The sequence below is a fragment of the Capsicum annuum genome, chromosome 4, assembly GCF_002878395.1.
Source record: "Capsicum annuum cultivar UCD-10X-F1 chromosome 4, UCD10Xv1.1, whole genome shotgun sequence".
NCBI classification, from domain to species: Eukaryota; Viridiplantae; Streptophyta; class Magnoliopsida; order Solanales; family Solanaceae; genus Capsicum; species Capsicum annuum.
The window spans coordinates 115,070,657-115,089,606 of NC_061114.1; the positions used below are offsets into that span (position 1 = coordinate 115,070,657).

At 35.3% G+C, this 18,950-nt stretch overlaps 1 pseudogene; it reads right to left on the reverse strand.

The window, feature by feature from the left end:
• Positions 1-11,435: 11,435 nt before the first annotated feature.
• The window catches only part of LOC107868992, a 30,178-nt pseudogene continuing 22,663 nt past the window's right edge, over positions 11,436-18,950 (reverse strand).

Sequence of the window (18,950 nt, forward strand, 5' to 3'; positions counted from 1 at the left end):
ATGTGAACATAGGCAACGGGATGGGCGGCGCCTATGTAAGGAATTCTGGTGATTTAAACACTCCGTGTTGAGGACAAAGTGGTCCTTTTCCACCCTTACTTAGCCCTAAAACACGAGATTTAGTTCCAAGGACCCCAAAATACATATTCTTGCATCAAAAGTGCTCAAGATTTTCCTTTGGGTTTCAAAATAAAAACCCAACTAGTTCAAGATTTGACCGTAGTTTTTCAAAGATAATTACATATTTGGAATCACCAATCCGCAAGCTTCAAGAAACACCTATTGTCCTTGGAAATAGAGGTACGTGGGGTTATCCAAAAATCTCATGGGTGTAGTTTTTTTTATGAACATGCATGCTTTTAAATGGGGGTTTTCAATCAAATGCTAATATCTTGCTTCAATATGATTTCTAAGTCATTTACTTTAGTCATGAGAATTGTTTGCCTATATATACTTCAATGGTTGAAACCATGCATATGTGATTTGAGATTTTCCATAGAAGTTTGATAAATATAAATGATAAATTGTTATCAAATTCCCATGATAATTTTTCGATACTCCATATTATATTGTGATCAACAAAAGAGAGCATGAATTTGAAATAAATATTGTTCACCGCTTGTAAATGATGAAGCACCTTGGTTTTTACATGATTATGCATATGTGGATATGATATTGATGACTTGTAAGTCGGGTGTGATGATATCCTTCAAAATACGATATGTGATTGAATAAAAAATGAAATTTGAATGTATTGATTTTACATGAGAAAGGTGGATACCCGAAGAAGGCGTTTGAGACACAAGGGCTCATCGCTGGAATAACGTGTTTGCCGACATGGAATATTGGTACCAGGCTAAGAGATCTTGTGTACTTCACTTCATGTCATTCCCAAATTAGGACTATAGGTAGGATCCCAAGCCAAATGATCTTAGGAGCTACCATTGGGTCGAGACACCATGCTGTGTGGTCTTGAGTGTCTCTCCCTCACTTATACTCTAATTTCAGCGGCAACTGAGGTTTGACAGTTGCTTTAAATTATGTAGGGTATTCCACCTAGCTCAGTTGCATTTCATTATTGCTGAGAAAAACTATTGCATTACACCCATGTGCTTTCAAATGATTTGATACGACATTGCTTTATTATGGCTCTCAACTATATTTTGTAAAAATATTAAGTTTTGCTTTGATATCTCCGTGTGCCAGTACTTTTGTGCTGATCCCCTCCCCTCTCCAACCTCTTAGGTTCAGAGGACCAGTCTAGGGGTAAAGAGAATCAGTAGATCATTCAGACAGAGTTGCAGAGACAAGTGGTGAGCCTTCTATGTTTCGGAAGGAATTATGTCCTGCAGTCCTTTTATCTTATATTCAATTTTAGAGGTATGCTGGGGACCTTGTCCCAATTTTCAGATAGATATTATTTCAGTCATGTAGTAGAGATTTCACAGACGGTTCTAGAGATGTTAATTTAGATTGTGGGACACTATTCCTCATTTTCATTTTCATATGATTCTTGACCATGTTTCTGTTATATTGTGTTTCTTCCGCATTACTTTGATCATATGAATTAGGTGCATGATTACTAGACAAATAGGGGTGTTTCGGGCCTCCATGGTTCGAAATTCTCATCACAGCCAGGCCCTGGTTCGGGTCGTGACAGCAAGTCGTCAAATTGATGACTTATCAACCCCCCAAACTTAAACTATTTCTTGTCCTCAAGCAATCAAGAATAATTCAATGAGATAGGGTATTTAACTCAAATCCATCTTGAAGAAAGCTATACTAAAGGAATAATCTAATAAAGCTCTACTAACACTTTCCACGCATGTCATGGTAATAAGTAAATCAAAATTTTTCAATAAGCACATATTTATGAAGCAAGGATGGAAGTTTGTATCAAATGAACTTTCCAAATCACAAAACATCTTAAGATAAGACACAAAATCATCAAAGATTGTCTCAATCTTTACAATGCAACTTACTTCACTCATTTACCCAAACCAATAGTAAAATGTCACCCTCTACCCAAAAGTATAGATGCTGCTCACATGCAAGAGTTAGCTCCACAAACCAATATATTTCAATTCTTAAGGGAGCTCAAATAAAGAAAGAATTCACACTCACTCTCACAAAGAAATTCAAGTACATCGAATAGAACCATAGGCTTGCCCTTTGTGTTTTTTGCCACTAATATTAACTTACTTAGTTTGGAATCACCAAGGTATTGTGGGTTAAGATGAAGGTTTAAGGTATGGGAAGGAATATATATGGATCAAGAGACTAAAGGACCTCCTTCAATGCAATTGCTCAATCCTTTCTACCCATAAAATTTTCAAACCACCCACCTTATTCTTTTTCAAATCATTTTCCATATTTTCCTAACTTTTTGTTTAACATTTACCAAACCATTCAAAGCTACTATTTTTTTCTTTCACTTCTTTGACTTTTTCAAGAGATTTTCTACTTATAAGCCTTTTTTCGCCCCTCACTCCATTTTTTTTAAGTTCTATGGGCTAGGCTATTCAACTTTTATTTTAAGCACATGTGTTGACAATCTTACATACACCTTTTTTATCTTTTCTTTGATCATCTTCTCCCAAATACACAACCCCTCAAACTTAGGCTTTTGCCTATAATTAATTATTTAGAATCATGCAACGCATCAAAGGAGGTTAAGTGCCAAAAGAGAGATTTTCAAAAGGATTTAGGTGTTTTAGCATGATTATCATTTCAATAAGAAAGAAAGATAGGCAAAAGAGCTCAAATGGATTAAATAGGGAACAATGTTAAGGTAGAAATTTGGCTATGTGATGGGTCAAAAAGGGCCTCGGGTCATCCTCCAAACCAAGCTTGACTAGAATTTTGCTTTGAATACACTTGGAGCAAGTTCTAGACTACATATATGTACAAGAATTATTCAAAAATCTCACCACTCATGGCATCGTACTCATAGAGAAAAAAGTTAGTCTCCCAAACAATTTGAGCGATTTGAGCTTCATAAATTACTCCGAGTAAATGACTCATCCTTGTAAAGGGAGAAAAAAATTGAGTTTAATGGTCTCACGCAAAAGAAAAATCAAGACATCCTTGATCTTGCAACTATATTTTCGATTTTTCTCACAAACACTTCATTCCTTGCCAATGACATTTTGGAAGTATTTTTGAATTTTTCCTTCTTCCTAGTTAACCAAAATGCCTAGATACTTCACCTAAGGATGTCGCCTCGTCATCCCTTATGGGTGAATTATCACTCGGTTTGACAAAGAAACTAAAATAAAATAAAAATAATAGATCTAAAGAAAGATAAAATAAAAATTTACTCCTTAGGAATAAACTCAAAAGAAAACCCTTGGAGTTTATTAGACATGTATATACAAAAGGAGACAAGAGTAATGCGCACAATTGGATACCACATTTAGATTAAGTGCATGACATATATTCAACAAAAAAATGACAATAATTGACATCATTATCAAAATGTCCGACAAGGGCTCATCTAAGGAAATGTCAATAATAATAATTAAAAAATACAAACAAAAACAAAACAAGTCCCACAAGGGCTAAAGTAAATAAACATGACAAAATATAACGTGTACACACAAATATCAAAGTAATAACATAAAGTATGTCCATACAGTCTTTTCAACGAAATACCATAAAAGGAAATAGTAGGTACCGAGCATCAAATAAATCATAAAAATATTCCACCCCTACTAAAGATATTGCATCATCTCAAATGTGAAAGTAAAAGAGAGTAGAGGAGGCTAGAGACTCCCTGTGGCATACTGGGCGCCCGGATCCCTGTCGGTGAATGTTCTCACTGTTCAATAGGAGCCTTGTCAGATTAGGCTCCTCTCATCGAGTATGCTATGAAGGGTGACTCATTATCATGCTGAGTGCTAGAACTATCCCTAACCATCCGTGCATGCTCTTCATCCCTGGATATGTAAGGCAAGCTCAACCTGTCGGGCCTCAGGTATCCCATCTATAAGATCAACCTCGGCCTCATCATCAATGTCCTCATAAATTTATATAAAAAAAATCATCAAATGGAAGCATTGGGCCAAAAGTCTCCAACGGAAAATCAATCTCTGCCTCATCAAGACCGAAAGAGGGCTATTCGGATTGAAACTCTGCCCGTAAACTATCAAGATCTGCCCTCACAGATGCCACCCCCTCATAATCTTCCCTTGCCTCAAGCGTGACTACTCTTTGCTCTAAATTTTCTACGCGGGCACATAGAGGTTCTATAGCCACCTGAATAAACTGGGGAATGTCTGCCACCAATCGGGTAAGAGTAGCATTATTTGCAAAGTCTTGGAAGCAACCTTGGCAAACATCATCATAGAAGACCGTGCCAATTGTGTGGGCTAAGGTAGTGGTGCAGTGCTTGATGACAGAGGAGTATCAGTGTAATAATGATGAGTCTCAGAATCAAGTGTAGAATTTGGAGAGATCTCTATTCCCTCTAAGATCGGCAACCCTTTCACACCCAATTCTACCAAAATCAAAACTTTCCTCTTTATGCTCGTAGGGTTATCCTTATCCTTGCAATGTGTGATGTCGATGAATCCTGCATATATAACCTGTCTATCAATCTTGGAGAGTATCGGGATGTTAAACTTAAGGAAAAGCATAGATATGAGTGCCGAAAAGGGCAATAAAGTGCTCGGTTGCTTTGTCCTGAACTTTATCGCCTCCGCTATCAACTCTCCGGGATTGGTCAAAATTTTATACATGATGCATTGGACAATGATAACCCTATCAACCACGACATCTTGGTCATTTCTTGAGGGGAGTAGATGATTAACCACAAATCCAAGCCAATGTTTGGCTGGAACCAAAAGATCTCTCCTCTTGATTTGACCTTTACCATTAGCCGATGGAGGAAGGCCCTTAGCAATTACTCGAGAAAGCCACAAAAAATTTTGACGGCCGCCAAATATCATCTTCTTGCACTTCACCATGGAATTCAAGTCACAAGCAAAATAGAGCACATTGATCTTACAGGCCGTGCAAAGAACTTTCACCCCTAGAACTAATACACTCTAGATACACGGTTGTTCAACAATTGGCATTTTATATTTTTGTTCATTATGCCGAACAACGTAGGAAGCATAGAATTCATGAACAATATCCAGAGAGGCGTCATATCCATGAAGAGTTTTCATAACCGTTCTTTAACCTCGGCAATTATTTTGGGGAAATGGGTGCCCACTCCTTTCATACTTAAAACCTTCTTGGGATTGAAGCCTCGAGTAGTTACCCAAGAATCATATAACTCTTTCACACCATCCACACTAAACCGGATTTGATCCGCCTTCTTTCCAATCTCCTGTGTACAATCAGTGGTAGCTTGGACATTCAGGACTTTTGAACTATTTTTAGAGGCCGGTTCTTTTCCCTTTGCGGAAGTAGCCTTTTGTTTTCCTTTATCCGGGGCATTACCCTTTCTAGATTCTTGTGGAAAGTTATTCCTTGGAGACATACCTATGAGAAAGAAACAAAACAAAACCAAAACAAAAGAGAAAAGGTAAAACATGTTCTTGGAATTTTGTACATTAAGAAAAAAACTTAAAGATAAGAAAAGAAAATATTTGTTTATTTGATGCAAGGCAATTTCATTATTAGAGTCCATGGGATGCATTCATTACAACATTTAATCATTTGGGCTCTAAATTATCTCACTTTCTTCACATTTCACAAAGGTAGTTCATAGGACATCCAAAACCTCCAATGGAAATAAGAATGACCAATACCCTTAAGAATGTTTTCATCTAATCTATCATTGGGTAAGGCCAGCATTCATGTCTCCTGATTAGGCATAGTGACCAACAAGAACCATGGATGTCATATTTCTCAACAAACTCCTTCAACCAATGAATACTAAATATTTCATTTTTAGGATCAATTGGACTCATAATGATGCATAAAAAATGACCACATTATGCCCAAAGGAGAATCACATTGGCCATTACAAGCATACAAGACATTTCTCTCTTATTGTCATTTTAACAAACACATGGTGGGTATGCTAGCTAAGAACTTGGAGAAAGAGAATAGAAGCACAAGAGAATAAGTTCATCTCACTAAATCATCTCCAAACACATTCAAGATGCTCATATTATCATACTTGAGCCACCCACCATAGAAAACAAGCAAGAAAGGTTTAATAGACATTTTGTCAAACACATGGTCCACTAGCTTCATTTAAGAGAGTATTATGAATCAAACTAGTGAAACAAGACACCAATGACAACATAATTATCCAACAATTATTAATCATACCAATAAGCTCATAACAACCAACTTTAAACGACCATTTATCATGAGGTATGAAACATTATGTCCATTCTTTAAGAGAATTCAAAAGCATACCTTTAACTTGATTTAAGAGAGAAAAATGAACCCCAAGTCCAAAGAATTATATTGATTCTTGTTAGTTCAATTATTGTTGAAGAAAGCGAGGATGTTGATTGTGAGAGACTAAAGTCATTGAGATGGAGTTGTAATGAAAAAAAGTTTAAGTTGTTGACTGTTTTGGCTCTTTTTTACGTGTTTAAAGAAGTTTTGGGATGACCGGGTTGGGTCAGCCCAACAAAATCTGACCCATTTTAAAGACACCCTAGATTTTATAATGACCTGCACGCCAAGTGCTTTGTACCTATGTTTGGCCTGCTTACGCAGGTCCAGTACAGGTTGCAGTAGACTGTAACAGCTGTGTTTGCGTCCAATACGTGATGGACCTGCGCCTAGACGGCTTGACCAGTTCCAGCACAGGTTGGGACAGTTTACACACTAAAACCTACTGCTGTTGTGTCCCATATGCGCCTGGACTGCTGCAGCAAGTCCAGCGTAGGGCTAGGAAATGACCTCCAGTGTCTTGGCCCAAATCTGTGCTCCAAACACTCCCCTTTGCACCTCACCTATGACTGACCTGCTCAAGCAGGTGCAGCGCAGGTTGTACCAGCTTGGCACATGATTTTTCTTCACAAAGTTCTTGGTTCGGAGCTTAGTTTTGAGCCTCTGAGCCAATCTTTTTGCACCCAAATTTTATGATATTACCTACATCAACCAAAAATAAGATAAAATTAGTATAAAAAACATTATAAACATCAAAAATAAATCATAGGTTGCCTCCCAAGAAGCGCCGTAATTATAGTCGTGGCACGACATTACTTGGTCATCATTTTGGATCTTTGAAGTGAAGCGACTTAACCTTAGTCGGTCCGGGTCCACCCATATGATAGTGTTTTAATCATTGCCTATTCACCATAAATTTCTTCTTATCATGATCTTCCAACTCAATAGCTCCACTAGGATAAACATTTGAGATCATGAATGGGCCCGACCACTTTGATCTAAGTTTTCTCGTAAAGAGTTTTAATCTTGAATTGAAGAGGAGGACATTATCACGCATATAAAACTCTCTCTATAATTTCTTGGCATTATGCCACTTCTTCATCTTCTCTTTGTACAACACGAAGCTCTCATATGCTTTGATTCAAAACTCTTCCAACTCATAAAGTTGATTCACTCTCGATTTCGAAGCGTCCTCCCAATCCATATTCAACTTCTTCAAAGTCCATAAATCCTTATGTTATAACTCAACGGGTAAGTGACAAGCCTTCCCAAACACCAATTGGTAGGGGGACATACCAATAGGATTTTTATAGGCTGTTCTATATAACCAAAGAGCATCATCGAGTTATCTCACCCAATTCGTATGACCAACGTTCACGGTTTTCTCAAGGATGGACTTAATTTCACGATTAGAAACTTCAACTTGGCCACTAGTTTGGGGATGATAAGGAGTAGAAACATTATGCTTTACCCCATACTTATCAATCAAAGCATCGAAGACCCGATTACAAAAATGAGAGCCGTCATCACTAATAATTGCCTTTAGAGTCCCGAACCTTGTAAAGATGTACTTCTTTAAGAAAAAAGTGATACTTTTTCCTTCATTGTTCGGTAAAGAAATGGCTTTCACCCACTTTGAGACATAATAGATGGCTACCAAGATATATTTATTACCATATGAGCTCACAAAGGGACCCATGAAGTCCATCCCCTACACATCAAATAGTTTAAGCTCGAGATTGGGCTTAAGAGGCATCTCATGCTTCCTCAAAACATCACTTTATATTTGACATTGAGCACATGTTTTAACCAAATCATAAGCATCTCTATGAAGGGTAGGATAATAGTATCCACTTTGAAGAACCTTAGCAGTCATTCGGATCCCATCATGATGACCACCAAATGGAGAAGAGTGTCACGCCTCAACAATATCTCTCATTTCTATCTCTATGACACACCGATGGATCACACCATCCACACACTCCCTAAACAAGAATGGTTCATCCCAAAAATGCTTTTCCATATTAAATAGGAACTGCTTCTTTTGATAATGATTTAGATCATTGAAAAGAATGCCATTCACAATATAGTTAGCATAATACTCATACAAAGGTGTAATGCTCCCCGAAAGTGACATGACTAGCTCATCGGGGAAAGTGTCATCAATATCAATCTCACCCAATTTCTCATGATTGGATTCAAGGTGGGAAAGGTGGTCAGCAACTTGATTCTCACACCCCTTTACATCTTTTACTTTAAAATCGAACTCTTGCAAGAGCAATATCCACCTAATCAATCAAGGTTTTGCCTCTTTCTTTTCCATGAGATATCTACGAGCGGCATGCTCTGTGTGTACAACCACTTTCATGGCCAACAAATAGGCCCTAAACTTTTTAAAAGCATATACCACCGCTAATAACTCTTGTCCATAATCGTATAATTACATTAAGCATCATTCAACATCATACTTGAATAGTAAATTGTGGAACAACTTCTCTTTTCCGATTGCATAGTAAATTGGGTGGCATAACTTATCTTTTCTTTAGACCAAAACTAAACCTAGAGCAATACCACTTGCATCACACATTAATTCAAAGGGCAATGACCAATCCGGAGCTACTATGATAGGAGCCGACACAAGGAGTTCCTTGAGGAAATTAAAAGCCTTTACACAATCATCATCAAATTCAAATTTTGATTTTTTTTCAAAAAGCTTAAATAAAGGATGAGCGATCTTCGAGAAATCCTTAATAAAACACCGATAGAATCCAACATGACCAAGAAAACTTCTAACATGCTTTACGAAAATTGGCAGGGGTAACTTAGCAGTTACCTTAAATTTTGCTTGATCCACTTGGATTTCCTTTCCCAAAATTTTGTGGCCTAGAACAATACCTTCCTTAATCATGAGGTGACTTTTTTCCAATTCAATACAAGATTAGTCTCCACATATTGTTCAAGGAACTTACTTAGTTGAGTAAGGCAAGAATCAAATGAGCCCCTACCTACGGAGAAGTCATCCATGAAAACCTCTATTGTATCCTCTACCATATCGGCAAAAATGGACAATATGCATCATTAGAATATGGTTGGCGCATTGCATAACCCAAAGGGCATGCGCTTGAAAGCTAATGTGCCATAGGGACAAGGTAGTTTTTTTTTGGTTTTTTTGGGAGATGCAGATGTTATTGTAACCCAAGTAACCATTAAGGAAGCAATACTAACCTCAAACAGCTAGTCTATCCAATATTAAATCGATAAAAGGCATGGAAAAGTGGTCTTTCTCAATCTACGAGTTCAATTTATGATAATCCATACACTCTCTAACCCGTGACTGGGCGCATAGGTACAGGATCATTATTATTATTTAGGACCACCGTCATGCTATGCTTCTTAGGAACACATTGGACCGGACTCACCCATGTGCTATTTGAAATATGGTAGACAACTCCCGCATCAAGCCACTTATTGATTTCCTTCTTGACCACCTCTTGCATCGGTTGATTTAGTCTTTTTTGGTGTTCCACACTAGGAATATAATTAATGTTTAACTTGAATTTATGAGAACAAATTTTAGGAGGAATGCCTATAATGTCTACGATAGTCCATCCGATAGCACGATGGATTTTTTCACAATTGATTTCAAGGCATCCACTTGACAAGGTTCAAGATCACCCGCTCCAATGATTTGCAATATGTTATCCTCACCCAAGAAAACATATTGGAGATGGGATGGTACCAACTTAAGTTCGAGTTGAGGTGGTTCAATAATAGACGACTTGGCAGGTAGACTCTCACAAATTTTCAAATCAAGATCCAATTTGACCGGGTTCTTAGTGTAATATCCAAGACCCATCAATGAAGCTACCACCTCATCATATTCTTCAACCACCTCACTTCCAAAGTTCCACAATATATCCACCAAGGGGTAATTCAAAAGATCCATTTCAACGGTGTTAGCTACCTCATCATCAACCAAATCAATCACCGAAATAACTTGCAAGCCCATCAGTTGCTTCATGGACTTACACACATTAAAGGATACTTCTTCATTGTTCACCAAAAATTTCATCTCCTCATAGTCCACATCCACTAAGGCCCTTCCGATAGCTAAGAATGTTCTACCAAGAATGATTGGGACCTCATGATCAATCTCACAATCAAGAATAATAAAGTCGACCGGAAAGATAAATCGATCAACTTTCACCAAAAATCATACAACACACCCAAAGGATTTTTGATTGAATGATCAGCCATTAGAAGCCTCATAGAGTTAGACTTAGGAGCACCCAAGACTAACTGTTAAAACACGGTAAATGACATCAAATTAATACTTGCCCCAAGATCACACAACACTTTTCTGAATTTACAGACCCCAATAGTGCAAGGAATAGTGAGTGCGCCCGAGTCTTCTTTCTTTACCACCATTGTGCTAGAGATATAACACTACAATTGTGGGTTACCTCAATTGTTTCAAAATTCATGACTCGCTTCTTTGTAACCAAGTCCTTCGTAAATTTAGCATACCCGAGTATTTCTTGTAAGGCTTCTAGCAAAGGAATATTTATTGATAAATTGCTAAACTTTGCAAGAAACTTGTTGAACTTGGTATCATCATCCTTCTTCTTGAGCCTTTGTGGGAATGGGGGAGGAATTTTGATTTGTGGGAATGGAACAATTGGAGTTTCATCCACTTTTGGAATATCATCATCAACCACCGTCGGAGTTTTCTCATTTTCAATATTTTTTTCTACTACCATCGCTCGTTCAATACTTGTCTCATTAGGCTTTGGATCATTATCAAGTGGCTCTTCTAGCCTCTTTCTCTTTTCATTCAAGTGTTCTTTATTTTCCTTTTCATTGGGGTCTTCACCAAGATCAACAACATCTTTACCAATATTCTGACCAATCCTAGAGACAATAGCCATGATATGAGCAATATTTTTAGGATTGACAATCGTGTTACTAGGTAATCCACCCTTTGGTTTTGCATTAAGTTATGCCAAGATTTGGCCCAATTGAGTTTCAAGTTGCTTGATAAAGGCCGAGTGAGATGTCACTGTTTGATTTAGTTATGAGAAGTCACCTTTCATTTCTCTCACCATATTGCCGGTCCCCTCAACACCCATTAAAATTCGAGCAAGGACATCTTCATTTTTGAGCTTATCCAAGTCAATGGAACTTGACTCTTTACCCTTTACCCAATCATGTGGAGGTACATAGCAATCATAATCTCTCTTCTTATATCTCCAATACTGATCTCTATTATGATCTTTATCACACCAATCTCTATCACGATCTCTTTCCTTCCAACCTTGACTCCTATCTTGCCTTTGATAGGTAGGGCGGGAACCCCCCTATTGGTTTGACAAAAACTGAATTTCTTTGTCAAGGGAGTTCGTTTCCTCATCATCATAATATTTAGCACTCTTAGAAGCAATGAATTTAACCTCCTTAGGAGGAGCTCCCATCATATGCTTGGTGAGAAGATCAAGTTGCGTCATCACTTTAGCCATATTTGCATCTCTTTCTTTATTTTTTTCTTTTGCTCTTGGCTTACAAAAAATATGGAGGAATCCCCTACAGACACCTCGGTATCTCTTGTATTCCACCCTCTACTTTGCTTGGCCACTTGATCTAATAAATTTGACACAATATCATATGATAGTCTAACAAAAGAACCCTCGGCCGCATTATTGGCTACCGTCTTGCTCAATTGATCAAATGACCTATAGAAAATTTAAAGGAGCATTTTATTTGGAAACTTTAGCCATATTTGCTAAATTTCTCAATTGTTGAATCATTTCCAAGCCTCATATAATGGTTTGCTATTAAGTTGGCAAAAGTTGATGATTTCATCTCTTAGTTGCAACATCTGAGAATGGGAAAGTATCTTTCTAAGAATGCCTCCATGAGCCTAACCCATGAAGTGATAGACCCTACGGGCAAAGACCGTAACCAGAAGACCGCTTCTCCCATTAAAGAAAATAGGAAAAAATGCAATTGAATTGACTCTTGAGATATGTGGGGCATGTCAAATGGGTAAAATACCTCAAAAAAATTTGTCAAGTGTTGATTAGCATCCTCATGTGCTTGCCTCCAAATAACCCTTTCATTTGAAGCAAGTAAATCATCATGCTAGTAACGTGAAATACTCTATTTCCTTTCATCGGTGGAATACGAATAGCACTAGCTCGACCCGTATCATTGAGGTGATCCTCATTCTCATGATATCTATCAATCATCTCGGTATGACTATCGTGTTGACTCATAGTATCGTGTATACTATTATGCACATATGAGAAAGAACAAAAACACCAAACAATGTAAAATAAAATACTACGGTTAACCCAATGTAACTAAAAATACTACAAGAGTGAAAACTATGTTTCACTCCCCGGCAACGGTGCCATTTTTGATAACGCTCAAATTACACTCTTGAATGAGCGTAAGCGATCATTGTCAATATAACCCAACTTAGGTTGGGGTTGAATCCACAAGGAGTGAAATCATAGAATTCAAAACTCAAGAGTATTGATAGTCTACTAAAAGATGACCCGTAGTGTGAATAAAATAAACATAACTATAAAATGGGGGATTTAGTTTGAACATGTTTGTAAATGATAACTACTTCAATTTTAGTGCACTATCTTGACGTTAAAAAATGTTAAGAGTGAATTCAATTGAGAATAAGCCTTGGGGTTATGCAATTCTAGGTGTGGGTTCATGCATGGGTACTTGACCACTTATCCAAATTTTTGCTAAAAGTCATGGGTAGGCTAGATGTCAATGTATTATGTCAATCTTTTAATTACAACACCATATTTCACAAATAGGTTCTTTCTAACACGTCACAAGTGTGATAATTTTTCACATCTATTGCCTTAATTTACATCATTATGTCTAATAGATATCATTAAATGAAATGAATCAAGTTATTGGTTGAGTTTATTCCTCACCCATGTCCCTTCTTTCACGAATGACATGGGTTCTAGGGTGGTTAGGATTTGCAACCCCCAACTCTTAATTAATCTATGAAATAAATGCAACACCCATCACGACTAATTAATTAGAAAAATAATTAGCTAAAATCAATGCACTACCACAACCTAAGCAAGCATAACCCCAAGATTTAGAATTAGCTACTCATAGATAAAAGGGATAAGAATATACCAAAGTTATCATTGACTTCATCTATGAGAAATAGAGACAATGTAGTTCCACACTTAGGGTTTCAATAATTCTTCAACGAAAAATCACTAACATATATTTTTTATTCAAGCTTAGAAAAAAATTCTTCTAAGATGAAAATATAGATGCTAAGTTGTGAAGAGAGAAGCTAAAAAGATAAGAGAGATGCTGTGTTCAAAAGATAAAGGCTAGGTCTTGAAAAATGAGCTAAAATCCTCTTTTTAAAATCCCACTCTATATTTGATGAAAATTACAAAACTACCATATTGCTCTTGATCTACTTGAGCGGATCTAAAATGGATGGAGAGAAGATGGCTAGCAGCTCCAAAGCAGATGCAAAGCGGATGACTCTTTTCCTTCATATTTGGCCTCTTGATGACTTGAATGACTTGCCCATCTTACCTTTTTATTTTTACCAACATAAATGAGCATTAAGTAAGAGAGTACCATTAAATTAATGGAAAAACACGATAATTTGGGCTTAAAAGGTGCTAGCAAGTCATCAAATTGACGACTTATCAGACATCCTAAAGATGTGCATAGTGAGTATTGTATATTGAAGAACTAGAAAATTCTTCATGAACTTTTAATTTTGCTTGTTCTCATGATAAGTTGGTTGGACCAACGAGATTTGATCTCTTAAAATCTAAAAAATATAAAAGGTAAATATGGGCCCGTTCACTAGTCATGTGATCTATTAAGATGTATCGATATAAGATGATCACTTGTACGTTTATTGTCAACCTGTAGTTTGACATTCATAAAGTTGCTTTCTCAATAAAATTGAGTCAAGAGCATAAAATTTAGATTGTGTAATCAAGATAATTTATCTTGATGATGATGGTTTGATATTGAATGCCTTTGATAAATAGTTAAACCATTGCTAATGTGAACAAAGCTTCATATGTTGATCTAAAATATGATATGTTGTATATAATAACACTTGTATGCATTAGACCAATAAATTATGATTATTTTTTCCATCCCAATTGGGTCAAGGTTAGGAACCAACTATTCCATCTAATAGTTTTAATATGCGGTATATAATTAATGAATATACCATGATACATAAAGATAGATTCCTCAAAGAAGATGGAGGATGTATGTTAGTTTTCCTAAAATAAGGGGTAAATTGTAAGCAACTATAAAATATGTTAGGAATTATCATCAGATCCTCATTCAAAAGATAATTCAAGTCAAATGCCGAAAGCATCTCATGTTAAAGCTGTAAGTGATCCTATTTTATATTCCTAAAGGACAAAATCTATGCATGTAAAAAGCATGGTAGATCAATCAGTTCTAAATTAAATAATACTTGAAAAGGATAAGGAATAAACAATCATAATAAGAAGGCAATGTACTCTTGAAGATCCTTTGACATAACACTTCATGAAACGTTATAAGAGGTTCAGGCACCTGAAAATAATAAAATGATGAGATCTCAAAATATTATGTCGCATTGTGGACCGATACGAAATGATGGATCATTAATATCTTTGAAACAATATTGGCGTAATATTATGAAAGATCACGAGGATTTGAATTCTACATTCATTAAAGCATGCTGGCGTAGAAACATTTATCAAGTGACATGAAATAATGCATCTTGATAAATGTAAAACTTATTTTGATTTGCACTCCAGACACTTGAAGCTGTCAGACATGAAATATGGAATATTGCCACTTGACAAAATTTATATGAAAACTCTTTTAAGGATTCAAAATATTTGAAGCATATAAAAGTTTTTGGAAAACTTATTTATAATCCTTATATTGCATAAGCTTATAACTTGAAAATTATTGAAACTCTTAGAGAGTTTTCAAAAGTAATAGATTATTTGCTGAAATGAGAAATATACCAAATTGGATTGGTTATCAAATACCATATCTTAGTGCAATTGGTGTACTAATGTATCTTGCAAACACTATAAGGCCTGATATAGCGTTTTCAGTTAATTTGTTAGCAAGGTATATTTCTGTTCCTACTAGGAGGTACTGGAATAAAATAAAACACATATCATGTTACCTAAAAGGGATACCGATATGGGCTTATTTTATTTTAAAGATTGCAGTTTTGATCTTGTTGGTATGCTGATGATGGATACTTATCCGACCTGTACAAAGCTTGGTTTCAAATAGGATATATGTTCATATATGGGGATACTGTCATATCTTGGAGATTTGTAAAGCATTCTATCATAGCCATTTCATCGAACCATACTGAGATTATAGCTATTCATGAAACAAGTCGAGAGTGTGTGTGGTTGAGGTCCATGATACATTTCATTCGAGAAAAATGTGATTTGAAATGTGATAAAGTACCCATAATTTTAGATAAAGATAATGCAGCATACATAACACAACTTAAGGGAGGATCCATAAAAGGAGATAGAACGAATCACATTTCGTCAAAGTTTTTATACATACATGAGCTCTAAAAGAATGGTGATATTAATGTGCAAAAAATTCATTCAAGTGACAATGTGGTTGATTTATTCACGAAGTGTTTTCTAACTGCAACTTTTAAAGAAGATGATGCACAAGATTGAGATAAAAAGATTCATTGATGTTCTCATCAGAGGGAGAAAATACGTGTTGTACTTATTTTCCCTTTTAAGTTTTTGTCCCACTGAATTTTTCTTGTAAGGTTTTTAACGAGGCAGCTGAAATGCATATGATTAGATATGTGTACTCTTTTTCCTTCACTCGATTTTTTTCCCACTGAATTTTTTCTAGTAAGGTTTTAATGAGACACATTATCTATCAACTAAAAAGTCAAGAGGAAGTGTTATAAATGTATTTACATTATAGTGAATGTCTATAAAAAAATATAGATAAGATTTATCAAGATCTAGTTAATATCTATCAGAATTTGAAATATCTATCTTTTAGAGAGAAACTAGGAGTAATTTTTCGTATAAATAGAGGGGTTCTATTCATTGTAAATCATCCTCAATCTCTCAAGCTGATCTCTCATCCCTCAAGAAATAAAGAAGCCCCCCTCTTCTTTCTCTACTTTATTCTTCTTAACAAAGAATGAATTGTTTATTAAAAATTGATAATTTTTAATTTGATTTGGGGGTGGGATTGTGAAAAATAGAATAATTTATAACTCCAATTGGTTTATTTAGTTAGTCATTATATTTATTTCAAATTTTCTCCACTGAAAGTAACATGTTTAGATCGAGGTTGTGTAGGCAAACTTAGAATTTGATATTGGATTGTATTTGTTTCACTTACATGCATGTTTATTTTATTATCTTGACTCAAATGTATCAATTTATCAGAAAATACCTAAAGAAACTATATATTTGGAGCCAGTCTGTGATTAAGGCCCGGGTTGTCGAGTAAAGCTTAGTTGTAGGATAGAATAGACTAGTATATGCTTATTTTGTCGTACTTTTTATTTCCTCTTGGACTGAATAATCTGACTGGACTTTATTTTCATTTTGAACTATATGTTTGTTTGTCTACTTTATGTGTTTCTATGAGTTTATTCATCTTTATAGTGTTAATTCGGCCAATATAAGTAAATGAAGCAACCATGCTCAAACAATGGGATCAAGAATGCCTCACACCTTCTCCTTGTCAACAAAATTCCTTAACCGAAATCTCTGTTCGCCAATTAGTTTTCAAGAGTCAACCACTTTGAAGAACAAATATATTAAAGGTGACATGGCACACTCAGTCCAATGTCACGTGGTGACTCTGAGTTTTAATTGTAAATCATTTTTCAAAACACTTTTTCTTTTAGTCACTTCAATAACTGAAAATCCTTTTGAATTTTAAAAATAAATTTTTGATAAAAGAGGGCTGTGACAAATAATAATTAAATTTTATACTTTTATGAAAAGAAATTGTAAAAATAAAATTTTAATGCTTGTCTTTTATGCTCACTCTCTCAAAAGAGAGTGAAATACACTTGCCTTGCCACATAAGTATTTTCGGAGGTGAAAATTTCAATTGTAAATAATTCAATGGGGTGATAGGACGCTCATAAATTTAAAGTGTGTAGGTAGAAATTCAATAATAGGTTAAGTAAGCTTTTGGCTATTTTGTCTTTGTAGAATTCAACAATCTTCCAATTGACCTATATTTTCTTCTTTTGTCTGCTTGAACCGGCCTTATAAAATCTGGAACTAGCCTTAAGTTAATTTTTTATTTTAACTAACATTGAAGGTCTAAGCACACCAGTGTACACTCAAAAAAATTTCTAATAGAAGTTTCTAAAGCTTATAAGAGCATGTGATTTGGTTCCAAATAATTGAAAAGTATTGATGAAGAAAAAGTCAACTTGGTATGACAAAGGCAGATAGTAAGGTCACCTTCTTCTCTTGATATTTCCTTTTATGTTTAATATTTTTGAAGAGTGGCCTTCGACAAGTCAAACCACCATAATTTCAAGTTCAATAATTTCATGACTCTTAACGCAAAGAAATATTCTACTTAAGCAGCTGGAGCGGAGCTCGTTCATAACTTATACGTTCTGAAAAAAACATATTGAATAAATATAGATAATATTTCAAATTCATTATATCAAAAAAGTTGTGATAAAACTAAAACTCGAACACATAATGTTCAAATCTTGAATCAACCCATCATTTCAAGGCCTTCAACTTGCAAAAGAAAGGAACCTAACACATTGAAATTTAACGTCCACTAGAAAATAGTTTTACACCTTTTAAATAATACAAGTGTCTTCCAAGTATTATATAATACGTCACGCTTACAGGTAAGCAATATTTTACTATTGCACAATGGTGACTGTTTTGTTATAATCCCCTATGTTCTTTTGCTGTAAAATCCTATATTTTAGAAGAGTCCCCATTTATTATAATAGTTAAATATGTCCACTTACGCAAGAAAAATAAGGAATAGATTTGATCAGCTTTGGTTTACTACTGAGTACTAATAATAATTAACATGCACCACTTTATATAGTCATTTTTCCCAAATGCAAATTAACAAAAAGAACTTACAAATGAATTATTTATCCACCACTAAGGAATACTATTTAAGTTTTGTTATTATTTTTCAGACTCACTCCCTACTATTATTAAGGAACAATGTAGTTGATTTTTTTTTGTAAAACTTTCGCTGTTCAAACGTCATTTAGTTTACCTAAAAGATGTAGAAAAAATAACTCTATAATAATGAGCAGCGAGGTCCAAGAAATTAACAAAAAGTAAGCAAAATTTAAGTATGCTCCTTTGTAATAATATTCTTTAAATGCGCAAGTATATTCATCTATATAACACATATTACATATTGCTAATTTTAACATTAAATTTCTATTCATATCTCTTTCTTCATTTTGTTCTTCTTCGATAGTTGTCGTACTACCAAATTCATCTTTTATAGCTGTTTCATATTTTTTTAATAGTTCTATAGGTGTT